This window comes from Gopherus flavomarginatus, chromosome 2 (genome assembly GCF_025201925.1).
Source record: "Gopherus flavomarginatus isolate rGopFla2 chromosome 2, rGopFla2.mat.asm, whole genome shotgun sequence".
Classification (NCBI taxonomy): Eukaryota; Metazoa; Chordata; order Testudines; family Testudinidae; genus Gopherus; species Gopherus flavomarginatus.
The window spans coordinates 251,577,104-251,593,091 of record NC_066618.1 but is presented as its reverse complement, the minus strand read 5'-3'; the positions used below and the strand labels follow the sequence as shown (position 1 = coordinate 251,593,091).

At 42.4% G+C, this 15,988-nt stretch overlaps 1 pseudogene; it reads right to left on the bottom strand.

The window, feature by feature from the left end:
- Positions 1 to 15,988, bottom strand: part of LOC127044722 (carbonic anhydrase 3-like) — a 60,174-nt pseudogene that overhangs the window by 21,753 nt on the left and 22,433 nt on the right.

The following is a 15,988-nucleotide window of genomic DNA, read 5'->3' as shown; positions in this document are numbered from 1 at the left end:
GGTCAAACCACAGAATGTGATGCTAGTTACCGAACAGGTCCCCTTCCTCTAACAGCAGCATGTACTGCAGTTTGGGGATGAAGCAAACTAAAGATGGCCGACTATCCTCTAGCAAATGTCCTTCTGCAAAATAAACAAATCTATGCTGATGATTTGATGGGACTGTCTCTTGTGAAACTTTCCCTAGAGAGGTCATGCAGTATTACAGGTGTTGCAGAGGTGCCATGAAGTACTAAAGCCCTGCCAAAGCTTTAAAAACTAATATGTTGCAAGCAATGCTTATTTACAGCACAGTCTGTTGTCTCTGGGGAAAGTTTACTTCTTGAAGAAAGGGCAGAAGAAAAAGGCAAAAATGGACGAATTAGAGAAGTAGCTACTGAGCATGCAGACAAACTTTTTTTCCCTGCAGAAGTTCTGTAGGGGTAATTCCCATTGCAATGTGGTCATCAAAGAGGCCATAATGCACTAACGAGCCATTATTCCAAACACTAGGAAGGTTTTATTTATAGACCATAAAGCACAAGATAAGTGCATTTTGACAATGTCATCATGGTGAGTAGTCAAGAATCTACACACACTTTCCAGCTAGTAAGTTAGGGTCTGACCCTGTCAAGCTCTGAGCATCCTCAATACCCATTGACTTTCATGGAAGTTAAAGGTGCTCAACAACTTCTAAAAGAGGTCCAGCACTTCACAGGATTGGGTCCGCATACGTTAGGTAAGGACAATTACAACATCCCTGGATCTGAAAAGACAGGGAGTAAATCCATGTCCAGCTCTTATCTGAAATGTCCTAGAACTAAAGCATCTAAAGGAGGCCTTTCATGTGTTCTCTCAGAAATGTAATACTGTAGGCAGTTTGTCAGCAGGATCAGTAGCAGCTGTCAAGGCCATCAATTGTCCATTAAAACAGACTTGGAAAACCAAGTTTTTAGGGAAAATAATGACACTATTTTCACTTTTGGACTATCAATAGTCATTTTAACTCTGGCACCAGGTGAAGCTGTAAGACATCATGCCAAAAAAAAAAAAAAAAAAGCTTTTCTCTTCTATAAATAGGGCTTAATTTGTGCCTAACTGATTTTGATCCAGATTTAATGACAAAAGACTATGGCTTAACTTTAATTCACAGATTCCAAGGCTAGAAGGGACCACTGTGATAATCTAGCGTGACCCTACGGTGTAACACAGGCCATAGAACTTCACCAAAAAAATGAATGGAGATTATTTTTTAGAAACCTGTTCAATGGGAGGAAAGAGTTTCTCTTGTTTTGTTTTGTGTAATACATTCTATTAAAGTATAAAGAGAAACTCTGAAGGTAACCTTTAACCTAGTAGATGAAATCTAACAAATACACATTTCACAAAAATTTGGGAGTCCAGATCACAAGGACCAAACATAAAGAATCCAAAGACCAAGTCCACAGTGGAGACTTCCACATGGCTTAAAAATTAGTAAGAGGGACCTTTATTTTGTTTCAGCTTGTGGCCTGGAACCAATTTCTTTGAAACTGTTCTGTTCCTGTGCTGCAAGAAATGAAAGGATGAAAGCTCACTTCCACTTAAAAAATCGTGGGTAAGTAACATACATATCTCCCTTGAAATTGTACTTGGAGATGAAGGGAACATAATGTATCATTACACTGCTCATATAGAATTACCTGTTGTTAAAATCAAAGGCAATCTGTTTTTATACATCAGGGAATAATGGCACATTATTTTCACTTGTGGAAAATATCATCTTCTAGGACCTGAGATTCACAGCTGCCAAGCTGAACGTGTCCCCATATGAAGGTCTCCAGTAATGTTTTATAAAGGTCCTGTCATTAAACCAGTGAGCTGTGGACAATGCTGTAGAGATGTCACATCCTTCCTGCTGCTGATGCTCTCTATGTGAGTGGACCCAAAAGGAGACACAGTGAAGTCTGCAGTTTTTTTTGTGGTTTTATCCTAGCTCTGGCTTTCTGGGTCCTGCAGCTGTAACAAAGAAGATGTCTACTCCATCTCTTCTGTCTATAGAGTTCTGAATGTATTTCTTTAAGCAGGCAGGGATGCGGATTTTTGAGTTCTACCATCCATGATCAGATGAAGCAGAACAAGAAGACAAGCTATTTGGGTTGTAGCTCTCCCAGACAAAAGAAATTCACATCCTTTGGGGTATTTTTTCTTTCATGGTTCCTTCATTTTCAGGAAATCCAATTTTAACACTCTGATGGACGAACACAACATTAGGAGATATGCCAGTTTTGAAGGTGAGTTTCTGATATTCCATGAGTAGCTTAGCAGTAGATGCTAAGGGACTGTGTAAAACATTTACATCCACAAAATATTTATTTTATGAACTGTATTGATTTGAGTAGTGAGGTTTGCATGTCCAATTCCTCTGTTACCTCAGAAAAAAGAGAGGTAAGGACACAAGTACATAATTTGACAATGGCTGTAGAGTTCCTCTCTGACATTTTATAGATAAAGAGAATCTCAGAAGGGTGTTTTTATATTCTATGTTTGATTTTGCCCACAGAACAAAATTCCTATTGTAGGATGTGTCAGCTGCATTCTTTCAACCTGAAAGCAAAAGTGTAACAGCATGCACCTGAAATCCTGCAAGATTCCCTGACAACTGCTATCTATCCATGAGAAATCCTTAACTGCAGAATTATCTTGCTGCTATCTTTACAATAGGTGGAGAAGATGTGGTCCTGTCCAAGGAATGGAGAATGCATCTTTCCTGCAACTTTGCTTGAGAACCTTCAGAATCTCAATTGTTGGCAAATTTGGTTGGCAAAATTCCATCACTAGAGTCTCCCATAGATGAGGAATGTTTCAGGATCTGGGGATGCTTCCTCCTGAAGGGTGGGTTTACCACCAAATTCTCTGTCCTGGAATATGTTGAGCAGTTTAAGTTTCCAAATGGTATGGACAGTGGTCATCTATGCTGATCTGGTTTCCACCAGTTCTAAGGAATAGAACAATTATAATATTTCCAGTATTATTTCCCATACCATTCCTTTTTGCAGACTAACATTTTGCTTGCTGTTTTTGAATGCTGTTGCATATTGAGCAGAGGTGTTTAGGATAAGATGAATAACTTACCCTGTACCCAAGATAAAAATGCATCCCATAGGACAAACACAATTACCTTTCGATGATATGCAATTGCCAGGAAAGCCTGAAAATTTCCCCATAGTTTGGATGCACAGGAATGAAGAAAATGGTTGAGTGTAAATCTGTTTTTCATTGAACTCCCCCTTTTTAAACCTTGAATTTGAAGGCTGACCATGAGAAATAGGTGGGCACTCATAAACAGCTGCATGGACTTTGCATGCAAGATCGGATAATATCCCACCTCCGCTCAGACAGCCTCTGTGCTGTTGAGAAGGAAGAAAGGCCCAGGGAAGCAGAGCAGTCAATGGGAGCAGAGGGAAACCTTCCCATAGTTGGGATCCTCCTTTCAGATGGTGCTGGGGTTGCCTCTTGCACTGAGGTTACCTCTCTGGGGGAGCAAACTCCAGTTGCTAGGAAAAGGCAGGTGTTAGTAATGGGAAATTCGATCACTAGAAACATAGATAGCTGGGTTTGTGATGACCGGGAGAACCATATGGTGACTTGCCTGCCTGGTGCGAAGGTTGTGGATCTCTCGAGGCATCTAGACAGACTTATGTGTAGTGCTAGGGAGGAGCTGGTGGTCGTGGTACATATAGGTACCAATGACATAGGGAAGAGTAGGAGAGATGTCCTGGAAGCCAAATTTAGGCTGCTAGGGAAGAGACTGAAATCCAGGACCTCTGTGGTGGCATTCTCAGAAATGCTCCCAGTTCCACGTGCAGGGCCAGGTAGGCAGGCAGAGCTTCAGAGTCTCAAAGCGTGGATGAGACGATGGTGTAGAGAGGAGGGGTTTACGTTCATTAGGAACTGGGGAAACTTTTGGGATGGGAGGAGCCTGTACAGGAGAGATGGGCTCCACCTACACCAAAGTGGAACCAGACTGCTGGCACTAAACATTAAAAAGGTTGTAGAGCAGTTTTTAAACTGGGAGATGGGGGAAAGCCAACTGCTGCAGAGAAGCATGTGGATCGGACACAGACTTCTCTTAGGTAAGAATCTGATGATAGGGAATCTCCAGGGTATAGTCAGGAACAGAGGACGGAAGAGGATAATGTAAGGGCCAGATCAGATGATAAACAGTCACATAAAAAAGAATCTGGCAAATCAGAAAAGGGCAGACAAATAAAGAGTGACAAGTTTTTAAAGTGCTTGTACACAAATGCTAGAAGTTCAAATAATAAGATGGGTGAACTAGAGTGCCTTGTGATAAAGAAGGATATTAATATAATAGGCATCACGGAAACCTGGTGGACTGAGAGCAATCAATGGGACACAATCATTCCGGGATACAAAATATATTGGAAGGACAGAACAGGTCATGCAGGGGGAGGAGTGGCACTATATGTGAAAGAAAATGTAGATTCAAATGAAGTAAAAGTCTTAAGCGAATCCATATGTTCCATAGAATTGCTATGGATTGAAATTTCATGCTTTAATAAAAATATAATATTAGGGATCTATTCTCAACCACCTGACCAGGACAGTAATAGTGATGATGAAATGCTAAGGGAAATTAGAGATGCTATCAAAATTAAGAACCCAATAATAGTTGGGGATTTCAATTATCCCCATATTGACTGGGAACATTTCACTTCAGGACGAAATGCAGAGATAAAATTTCTCAATACTTTAAATGACTGCTTCATGGAGCAGCTGGTACGGGAACCCACAAGGGGAGAGGCAACTCTAGATTTAATCCTGAGTGGAGCGCAGGAGCTGGTCCAAGAGGTAACTATAGCAGGGCCGCTTGGAAATAGTGACCATAATACAATAGCATTCAACATCCCTGTGGGGGGAAGAACACCTCAACAGCCCAACACTGTGGCATCTAATTTCAAAAGAGGGAACTATACAAAAATGAGGGAGTTAGTTTAACAAAAGTTGAAAGGTACAGTGACTAAAGTGAAATCCCTGCAAGTTGCATGGGCCCTTTTTAAAGACACCATAATAGAAGCCCAACTTCAATGTATACCCCAAATTAAGAAACACAGTAAAAGAACTAAAAAGGAGCCACTGTGGCTTAACAACCATGTAAAAGAAGCAGTGAGAGATAAAAAGACTTCCTTTAAAAAGCGGAAGTCAAATCCTAGTGAGGCAAATAGAAAGGGGCACAAACACTGCCAGCTTAAGTGCAAGAGTGTAATAAGAAAAGCCAAAGAGGAGTTTGAATAATGGCTAGCCAAAAACTCCAAAGGTAATAACAAAATGTTTTTTAAGTACATCAGAAGCAGGAAGCCTGCCAAACAACCAGTGGGGCCCCTTGACGATCGAAATACAAAAGGAGCACTTAAAGACGATAAAGTCATTGTGGAGAAACTAAATGGATTTTTTGCTTCAGTCTTCACGGCTGAGGATGTTAGGGAGATTCCCAAACCTGAGCCGGCTTTTGTAGGTGACAAATCTGAGGAACTGTCACAGATTGAAGTGTCACTAGAGGAGGTTTTGGAATTAATTGATAAACTCAACATTAACAAGTCACCGGGACCAGATGGCATTCACCCAAGAGTTCTGAAAGAACTCAGAGGTGAAGTTGCAGAACTATTAACTAAGGTTTGTAACCTGTCCTTTAAACTGGCTTCGGTACCCAATGACTGGAAGTTAGCTAATGTAACGCCAATATTTAAAAAGGGCTCTAGAGGTGATCCCGGCAATTACAGACCGGTAAGTCTAACATCAGTACCGGGCAAATTAGTCGAAACAATAGTTAAGAATAAAATTGTCAGACACATAGAAAAACATAAACTGTTGAGCAATAGTCAACATGGTTTCTGTAAAGGGAAATCATGTCTTACTAATCTATTAGAGTTCTTTGAAGGGTTCAACAAACATGTGGACAAGGGGAATCCAGTGGACATAGTGTACTTAGATTTCCAGAAAGCCTTTGACAAGGTCCCTCACCAAAGGCTCTTACGTAAATTAAGCTGTCATGGGATAAAAGGGAAGGTCCTTTCATGGACTGAGAACTGGTTAAAAGACAGGGAACAAAGGGTAGGAATTAATGGTAAATTCTCAGAATGGAGAGAGGTAACTAGTGGTGTTCCTCAAGGGTCAGTCCTAGGACCAATCCTATTCAATTTATTCATAAATGATCTGGACAAAGAGGTAAACAGAGAGGTGACAAAGTTTGCAGATGATACTAAACTACTCAAGATAGTTAAGACCAAAGCAGATTGTGAAGAACTTCAAAAAGATCTCACAAAACTAAGTGATTGGGCAACAAAATGGCAAATGAAATTGAATGTGGATAAATGTAAAGTAATGCACATTGGAAAAAATAACCCCAACTGTACATACAATATGATGGGGGCTAATTTAGCTACAACGAGTCAGGAAAAAGATCTTGGCGTCATCGTGGATAGTTCTCTGAAGATGTCCACGCAGTGCGCAGAGGCGGTCAAAAAAGCAAACAGGATGATAGGAATCATTAAAAAAGGGGATAGAGAATAAGATTGAGAATATATTATTGCCCTTATATAAATCCATGGTACGCCCACATCTCGAATACTGTGTACAGATCTGGTGTCCTCACCTCAAAAAAGATATTCTAGCACTAGAAAAGGTTCAGAAAAGGGCAACTAAAATGATTAGGGGTTTGGAGAGGGTCCCATATGAGGAAAGATTAAAGAGGTTAGGACTCTTCAGCTTGGAAAAGAGGAGACTAAGGGGGGATATGATGGAGGTCTATAAAATCATGAGTGATGTGGAGAAAGTGGATAAGGAAAAGTTATTTACTTATTCCCATAATACAAGAACTAGGGGTCACCAAATGAAATTAATAGGTAGCAGGTTTAAAACAAATAAAAGGAAGTTCTTCTTCACACAGCGCACACACAACTTGTGGAACTCCTTACCTGAGGAGGTTGTGAAGGCTGAGGCTATAACAGTGTTTAAAAGGGAACTGGATAAATTCATGGTGGCTAAGTCCATAAATGGCTATTAGCCAGGAAGAGTAAAGCATGGTGTCCCTAGCCTCTGTTCATCAGAGGATGGAGGTGGATGGCAGGAGGGAGATCACTTGATCATTGGTTGTTAGCTTCACTCCCTCTGGGGCACCTGGCATTGACCACTAGTCGGTAGACAGATACTGGGCTAGATGGACCTTTGGTCTGACCCGGTACGGCCGTTCTTATGTTCTTATCCTTAATGGACGTAGGCATCATGAAAATAGAGTTTATTCGGCCACCATGAGAGTTTTCCTTTGGCAGTACTTCTAGGTCCTGAGACGCTGGATTTTCTAATATCTTTTCCTCTAAGTCTAGGGTGAGAAAGCTGTCTATATTGATTTGCAAAGTGAGGCCCCCTTGCTCTGGTTTGGTGCTAAGGTGTAATTTTAGCCTGTCTGATTCCTATCACAGGACTGATACCTTTTCCAAAACCTAAACCATTCCTGCCTTTGCAGATCACTGCTTTGGCTGTGGATTGGAAAAGAATCTCTGCAAGTGAATACAGAGTGCTGCACATAAACAGGGGCGGCTCCAGGCTCCAGCATGCCAAGCGCGTGCTTGGGGCAGCATGCCGTGGGGGGCGCTTTGCTGGTTGCCGGGAAGGCGGCAGGCAGGGTGCCTTCGGCGGCATGCCTGTGGAGGGTCCGCTGGTCCCGCAACTCCGGTGGACCTCCTGCAGGCGTGCCTGTGGAGGGTCTGCTGGTCCCGCAGTTCCATCGAAGCTGCGGGACCAGCGAACTCTCCGCAGACACGCCTGCGGGAGGTCCACTGGAGCCGCGGAACCGGCGACCGGCAGAGCACCCCCCGTGACATGACACCGTGCTTGGGGCGGTAAAATGTCTAGAGCCGCCCCTGCACATAAAAGACTCTGATAGGTTGAATGTCTTCTCTTGCAAGTCAGTAAGAAAACTCTGCTTACATATTCTAGAACTTGCATCTCCCAGTTGGTGAGGTGGTCTGCCTTAAGATGCAGCACACGAGTGAAGGTTGAAAATTCTCTTACTGGCCGGATATTGCAGCCTCTTGATCTCCTTCCTTCTTGCCTCGAGGATAACTATATAAGCCACAGCACTGGAGATGCCCTCTTTCTTCCATAACTCCATCAATATAACTATGCCTCTGGAGGACTGAATTGTTTGGATTAGGGACCTCAGATGGTTTAAGCAAAACTTTTCCTATCCATAATATCTGCAATACTGCATCCACTCTGGCATTGGTAGCACAGCAGTGAATTTGGTGTGCAGGGTAGGCATTTCTGTAGCCTCTTCAAAGAGAATGTCCCACATTCCCTTCTTCTAGTCTAGCTCTAGGCAACCTCACATACACAGCAAGGACACCTGGGAACCCACAGTGTTCCAATGCACATAATGTTTATAATGTCTTACTCTCTCAGCTATTTCTATCCTATTTGGAAACACTTTTCTGGAAAATTAAAAGCGGACAAAAGCTTCCCCTACATTAAGAGTCTGGAAAAGCCTACACTGAAATCCCAATCACACCTCTCAGCTTCTTTTCATGGTGTCAAAACATGGGATTGCAGAAAAGGATGGACAAGAGCCTCCTAGTGGAGCTCACAGGCTCTTTCTAATGATGTTTCTGTATGCAGCATTTCTGGTGGGTTGGAGGTGGTCCCGTCAAAATGGTATTGACCTTCTTTAGGCATTTAGCTGAGTGTTTGGCTTTATGTGTGGGCTTTGGGATCTGGGAATTTCCCATAGTTTATTTCTGAAAGAGAAACATTATGGCCACAGTAGGGAATCCAGATGTGACTCCCGTAAGATTGCTGTTGTTGGGCCAAAGTAACTTGGCTTAAGCCCTTGGGATGCACCTCTCCAGAGGTGAAACAGCCCAGGAGAGTGGTGTTAGAGAAGTACTGACAACATTTTGGTTCCCAGAGAGCTCTTGGTCAGTGACTGATTCTTACTATGTGTGTTTGTACACTGATCTTGGATGGGGTCCTTGTCACTATAATAAATGTTCCATAAATAGGAGAGGACAATCTAAAGTACTTGCTGAAATGTAGTGTTCCCAGCACCTATTTACAAGAGGCCTCTGTCACAATGTGGGGCCTGTAACTGTGGGTGCAGAGATAGAGGTCTGGTGGAGTGGGGACTCTCCATTTCCTGCAGCACCCATGGTTATCCATAATCGAGTACATTTGCATCAAACAGTGCAATTTTTTAGTTTTTAGTGAGGTTGGCATAGCCAGTGAAGGTCAACGCTGTACAGGCGGATGCAGCTGAGGGGAGCAGAGACTCTTCCATGTGGCTCATCTGTTTGAGGTCAGGTGACAAAAATCAGTTTGCACAGAAGGTCAGCCCTGTTTATAGACATGAGGAGTTCTTGTCCTTGCAAACAAGTTTTAAAACCCTTACCTGTGGCCAGATCTACAGGGTTAGGTGGTAACTCACAAAGGAAAATAATGAGGCATTATTCCTCAAGATAGAAAATGTTGCTTTACAAGAAAACAAAGGAACATTATAGTTAAGAAATATTACAGTTCATTATGTCAATGATTCATTAAGAAAAAGGCATACATAAATAAACATTTGCTGAGTAGAAGCTATCAGTACCCCCATAATCATAATGACTAATAAAGTCAGTTAAGCATGTTTCTAAAAGGCCTTCAGTACATAGTTATATCATTCTCATTTGTAAATGGAATTTTCACTCTAAGCAACTTTTAAAAAGGGAAGATAACACCAAAAGAAATACAGGGTTTATTGTAGTAAATTTGGTATTATTGAAGGATGAGTAGCACTTAATACACAAAGGAAAAAAGTACAGTTTTCTCACACAGTTTTACAGTACACATCAGTGATGACTTACAACCCAATACATCCTGCTCTTTCAGTTCAGGGCCTGTTTTGAGTAGAGACTGTTATAAAATTAGCTCCCAAATTCATTGTCTTTTGTGACCTAATGCAACCTGTGTCTCCAGAGGCAGAAAACATGTAACCCACTCCACTACTGCAGCCCCAGAAGACTTTGTTTGAAAAGCCCTCAAGGTTTTATCTCCAACAACAGCATGGAAGATCAAAGTTAACATCAATACAATTCTTAAATCCTGTTGGGCCTAAGCATTGCTGGTCTCAAATTAGTGCTTGTTATCATACATACTGAAATGCTTAGTGTTAAAAGATGTGCTAAGCACAGAGGGTTTAGCTTTGCTGTTTGTGATCCATTGGACTTACGCAAGCAAAGCCTTATGTTAGGTTTTAGCCATGCAAATTCTTCTAACTCTTATTGACTTTGGTAATACTTAAATAAATCATCATAAATAATTTGCAGTTATATAAAGTCTTTCATCTAAGGATCTCAAAGCGCCATTCAAAAGTAGACTAGCTTGTTATCTTCATTTCCCTTTTATATATGAGGAAACTGAGGGACAGAGGCTAACTAACTTACCTAAAGTCAAAATCAGTGGCAAAGTTGGAAAGTCTGCTAGCAGAGTTTCCTGGCTAATGAATAGACAATGCTGACTCCCTGTAATGTGAATTGTGGGACTAGAGGAGATAGCAGAACCTTAAAAGGTTGTTCTTTAATGGGCTTTGGAGCTCTCTACATTACAAATGGCTTTGTTTTAAACAATCAAAACTTTATAACAAGGCAAGGAGCTGGAACCATGAACATGGAACTGGGAATATGGAAGCAACTTCAACCTCATAACTTCTTGTAAGATTAGATCAAAACACAAGTCCAAGCTCAGGTTAGATTTTTCCCAACTAAAAAGAGTTATTACTATTATTTGTTCTCATTATTTCTATGATTGCAGAAGCCAAAAAATGAACATATATTCATTGAAAGTTGATAAATATAACATTCTTTATGAAATACCAGCATATACAATTCTTCACATTAAAATTCTGTTCGTAAAGGTTTTATGAATGAGCTACATCCAAAAAGAAACATTTCTATGACAGGCAGGAAGTAATGAGGCAGTGGAAGATCTGGCAGGAAGATAAGGGGGAGACTTGCAGGAAAGCGTGTCTGAATGCTGAATCTCCAGCCTCCTGTCTTGCAGCCATCAGAAAATCAGTAGCGGAGGGAGTACAGGTGGCCACAGAATTTGTGCACGGAGCATGAGGGGAGATGCCAGAGGTATTTGGTGGAGTGATAGAGCTAGAAGAAGGAGCCTACCCTGGTCAAGCTCCTCACGCTGGGCACTCATCAAGGTGCTGTGTTTGGATCCAACACTGGATTTACGTGCCTTTAAACTTCACTGGGCCTCAGCAGGCCTCAGACACTGACTCCGTCTCCAGCCTCTCTAGCACATTTTTTGAGTACAGTTGCTCAGTCTGTTGCCCCCTTCACAAAAGTGGGACCTCATGATCCAGCTGCCCTAGACCCCCAGGACCAGTCCTAACTCCCTCCAACACACCCAATACCTTAGGCACTCCTTTTTGCAGAGCTCCACATTTTGGGGACTCTGGTTTACAGTTTAAGACTTCAGGGACACATGATAGCTGAAGAAAACAGGCATAGATTTTGCAGATAGATTTCTAAAAAAAAACCCCATCACTCTTGGTCACTTTTTCTTTCAGTATCAAACACCTAATGAGAGCACCTAGCCTGAAATAAATTTAGACAAGTGCAAACTTTTCTGCACTTTGTGACAGCAGTGGAATCAATATAATATATTTCTTATGTGTAAGCATTTAATAATTTACCTAAGATTATTTATTACTATTATTTATTTGCTTGATAGTAGTCCCTTGGGGCTGCAGTCATGTCAGGGCCCCATTACTTTAGACTCTGTACTGTGCGTCCCTGAAGAGTTTACAATGTAAGTATACGACGAGAGACAACAGGTGAATGCAACAAACAGATGGGAGCACAAGGAAACAATGAGACAGTCCTAGTGAGCATAATGAGCGGTGATTATGGAGGTCTTTAGTATACTGCAGCTACATATAATGATGTAGCTCATCAATGATAGAATTCCAAAGCAAATGCCACTAAAATGAATTTAATAAAGAAAAAAATTACGCATTAGGAAGAAATGCTAAGTGATTTCAGTGAAGGAGATTTGGTTTTGTCTTTGCTAGAGAACTAATCAAAATCCCATAACTATTCCCAGTCTGTTCTGTGCTTCTGTTTTTTATTTTATTGGATAAATCATCTTGTATTCATTTCGACTATAGATTTGTTTTCATGAACCCATCAAAGTAATAAAAAAAAGTTAAGATGTATACACACAAATATTTAAGAGCATTGAGTCTTTTAGCAAATTCTCTCATACTGATTATTATTGTCACTACTAGCAATACAGTAATAGCATTTGAAGCTTACAATGCAGATTAAAAATAATATCATATTTTGTGCCAAAACAGTCTGGTCTTTCACTCTACAATATAAATGGACAACCATTTGTTTTCCCTTTTTTTAGCGTGGTATTTCACATATTACAAATAAATGACACAATCCTGCAGACCTTACACTCAAGCATAAGGACTGTTGCATGGGGTCCAAATTGGAGCTAGCCGAAAATCAGATTTGCAGGAAATGACAACATTTTAAACTTTGTCTTCCTTTTGAAATGTTGTTTTCTTTCCAAACTGAATGAAATGGTTATCTAGACTACATCTTTATTACAAGTTAGGGAAGTGATTCCCCTCCTCGCGTACACATGCTTGTGCTAACTCTCATCGAGTAGGCATGAGAATAAACAGCAATGAAGCTAGGGTAGCATGGAGAGCAGCAGCAGAGGCACGGCCTAGCCATGACAAATATAAACCCACCTGAAACCACTGCGCACTTACTTGGCATGACAAAGCCTTCCTTCTGCAGCTACCCATGGTACCACAGCTACACTAGTATTTATACTTGTGCTAGCTCGATCAGAGCTAGTGTGAGTATGTGCACACAAGCAGGGGAAACACACCCTTAGCTCGTAGTGTGGACATAGTCTCAGAAAAAAATCAGTTTTGAAAATTTTTCATTTCAGAATATCAACATTTTGTGTTGGAACTGTGTAGCTTTGTTTCAAATTTTAATTTATGAAGTTTTACCATTTTAATATTATTTTTACATTATTTCATATGTCATGAAAAAAATTGGTTTCTTTCAACAAAACAGCCTTTTCTGACAACAAACTCTTTTGACAACAATTTTCCTATCAGCACTACTCCAAGTAGTACATATTGTTTCTAATGCTTCTTGAGATGTGTTCACACAGCAAGGTACTTTGTGAACAGAAATTATTGCTGTTGCTAATCTGTATTCAGAAATATTCACTAAAAAGCTCTGCAAAGATGAAAGCATGTTTTGATTTCTAGAGCTGTAAGAATTAGAATGGTAATACTATATTCACTTGATTTCCTTTTTAACTCAATAGTGAAGCAACTTAATAGCTTATTGACAGCAACTTTTCTATGAAGTATAGCCAAAGGTGTCAGTATGAAATTCCATTTGTACAGAGATGCTAAATGCTGCTGGCACTTCTTAAAAGGTATTGGCATGTCTCTCAAATATGTATGGCTGTTCTAAGCCTGAAGAGCCACATATGATATGTGCAGCACTTTGCATGTGGTTGTAAAGAATTTGTGGGCAAAAACGTTAATAAGAATGGTGATACAGTACTTTTAGAGTGTTAATATTTGCTTTAAGGAGTTCATTTTAAACTGAAGTATTAGAGGTGTAGCCGTGTTAGTCTGGATCTATAAAAGCAGCAAAGAGTCCTGTGACACCTTATAGACTAACAGATGTATTGGAGCATGAGCTTTCGTATAATTTCTTCAGGTAAAACCCAGACTAACCTGATCTATTGAAAGTATCATCAAACACAACTTTGCAGGTTCTCCCGTTGTTCACTATGGTCCTAGCACCGACAGGATCATATCCAACAAACCAAGGCAGAAGTGAGGGCTCATAATGGACCTCTCTGGAATTGATTTCAATAGGTGACTGATTGTCTCCTTTGGCAATAGGGTAATATTTGTGCCAGTGCTCAGGTCCTAAGAAGGAAGAAATGCCAAGAAATGTCACGAAAACCTCTTCCATTTAGGCATAAAAAGTTGACATCTGTTTAATATAAATACAAGCTATGTTACACATCATTCATACACCTCCTCGCTGCTGTGCCATTCACTGCGGACATTTTTCCTCCTTTTGGTTTTCAGATGGAGGCATCTGAAGCATTCGCCGTGACTCCTAAGAAACTGTTTTTAGAGATGAACATGTTGCTTAGCCATAGGACTGCACCGCCCCTTACAGCCGGGGAGCTGCAGCCACCTGGATTGCAGCGCCCCAGGAGCTGTCCAGTATCCACTTCCCGGGTGAGGGGGAGATCGGACTGGGAACGCGGGTTGATCTGGCTGTAAAGTTGTGCCCAGATTTATTATCATGGAAGCAGAAGATGCAGGAGCCAGGAGCCAGCCCCCACCTAGCCCAGCCCAGCCCCACTGCTTACAGCGTCTGCCAGACAAGCGGTGCCGGACAGATGCTGAGAGCGGAGACCGCCCTGGCCCTCACTCACCGTTGTCACTGTCATAGCCCCACTGACAGGATTGCTGGGTCATGATCTCGGCGCGGGGTCTCAGCGCTTTGTGCCTGGGCTGCTCTGGCCGCTCCTGCAGGACGGTGGCGCCGGCTCCGCCAGGGGCTTTTATAGGCTCCCGCCAGCTCCGTGCCCCCGTTGACACCAGCAGAGGTGAGAGGAGACCGGAGGGTGTCTCCTGCGGGCGCGCAGCCCGCGCAGGGGGCGGAGGGAGCGATCCCCTCCCCCGCCAGCCCCCACCCGCCGCCTCTTCCCTGGGGGCTCCAGGCTCGGCCCAGGCAGCAGCCGGGCAATCAGACCAGCCTGGCGCGGGTCTGTGCGCAGCGAGGGCCCTGCTCGCCAGCCCGCTCAGCGCTGCTTCCCTGCTCTCCGTGGCTCGCACCTGGCAGGCTCACCCTCCGCAAAGCTAGTTCTCTGCCTCTGCAGCCTGCTGCTGCATCTGCCCCGGCTCGGGGCTGCAGCCCCCCTTGATCGTTAGTTTGTATTTGTAAAGGAACGAGGAGCTTGTTTGATCCTTTTCCCACGCGGGAGGTGGGTCTAGGGAAGGGGGGGGGCAGGCACAACTGATGCTGAGCGGTTCACACATTAACCAGACACTCTTCATCCTGCCCTGCGCCGAGACATCAAAGGCCCCCGCTGACCATACTGACCCCGCTGATCGTTTTTTACTTGGAATTGCCCATGTGCCCTGCGAAGAGCGGGGTGAGAACCCTGGTCATGAATGGCGGCTCAGCGTGCAGGCGGTAACGTGCATCGCCCCCCTGGCTGGGTTAGTGCCGTGGACAAGAGTTATCTTCATGGCTTCTTACTTCGGGACATTACACAAATCATTGCACAGAGCCCTGTGTGGGAAGAGAGACTAGCTTATATTTAACCATTTCTCTCTCTCTTGCAGTAGAACGTGGTCACAAAAATGCCTGTTTGCATAGTAGGATTAAAAACGAATAAATGAGACGTGCGTTACAAACAGGAATAAATAGCTGACAATGGAGCTGGGATGTGGTTTATGTTTCAGACTGAAAGAATAACTCTTCTCCTTTGCACTACAGTGATTCCAAGCAATTTAAACACATACTGCAAATAAAGCGAGTAAATGCATCTGTGGCAATACAGAGCCCACATAATTCTTTAGATGAGTTGTGCTATTAAGGTGCTGCCCTTTGTTCTTCGGCTCATGCTTTCTATCCCATGGCTCTTGCTAGACACTATTTATTATCAGTGACTATTACATGGGTCGTCACTAATTATTAAAGGAAGCAGTAATTTTTTAAAAGCAATTTCCAGCATGAGGCTATAAAAATGCATCAAACTGGGAACGGAGAGACTAGGTTAGTGGGGTAATAGCTTTTATTGGACCAACTTCTGTTGGTGAGAAGGACAAGCTTTGGCACTGACACAGAGCTCTGCTTCAACAACACTGCATACACCATTTGGGACTACT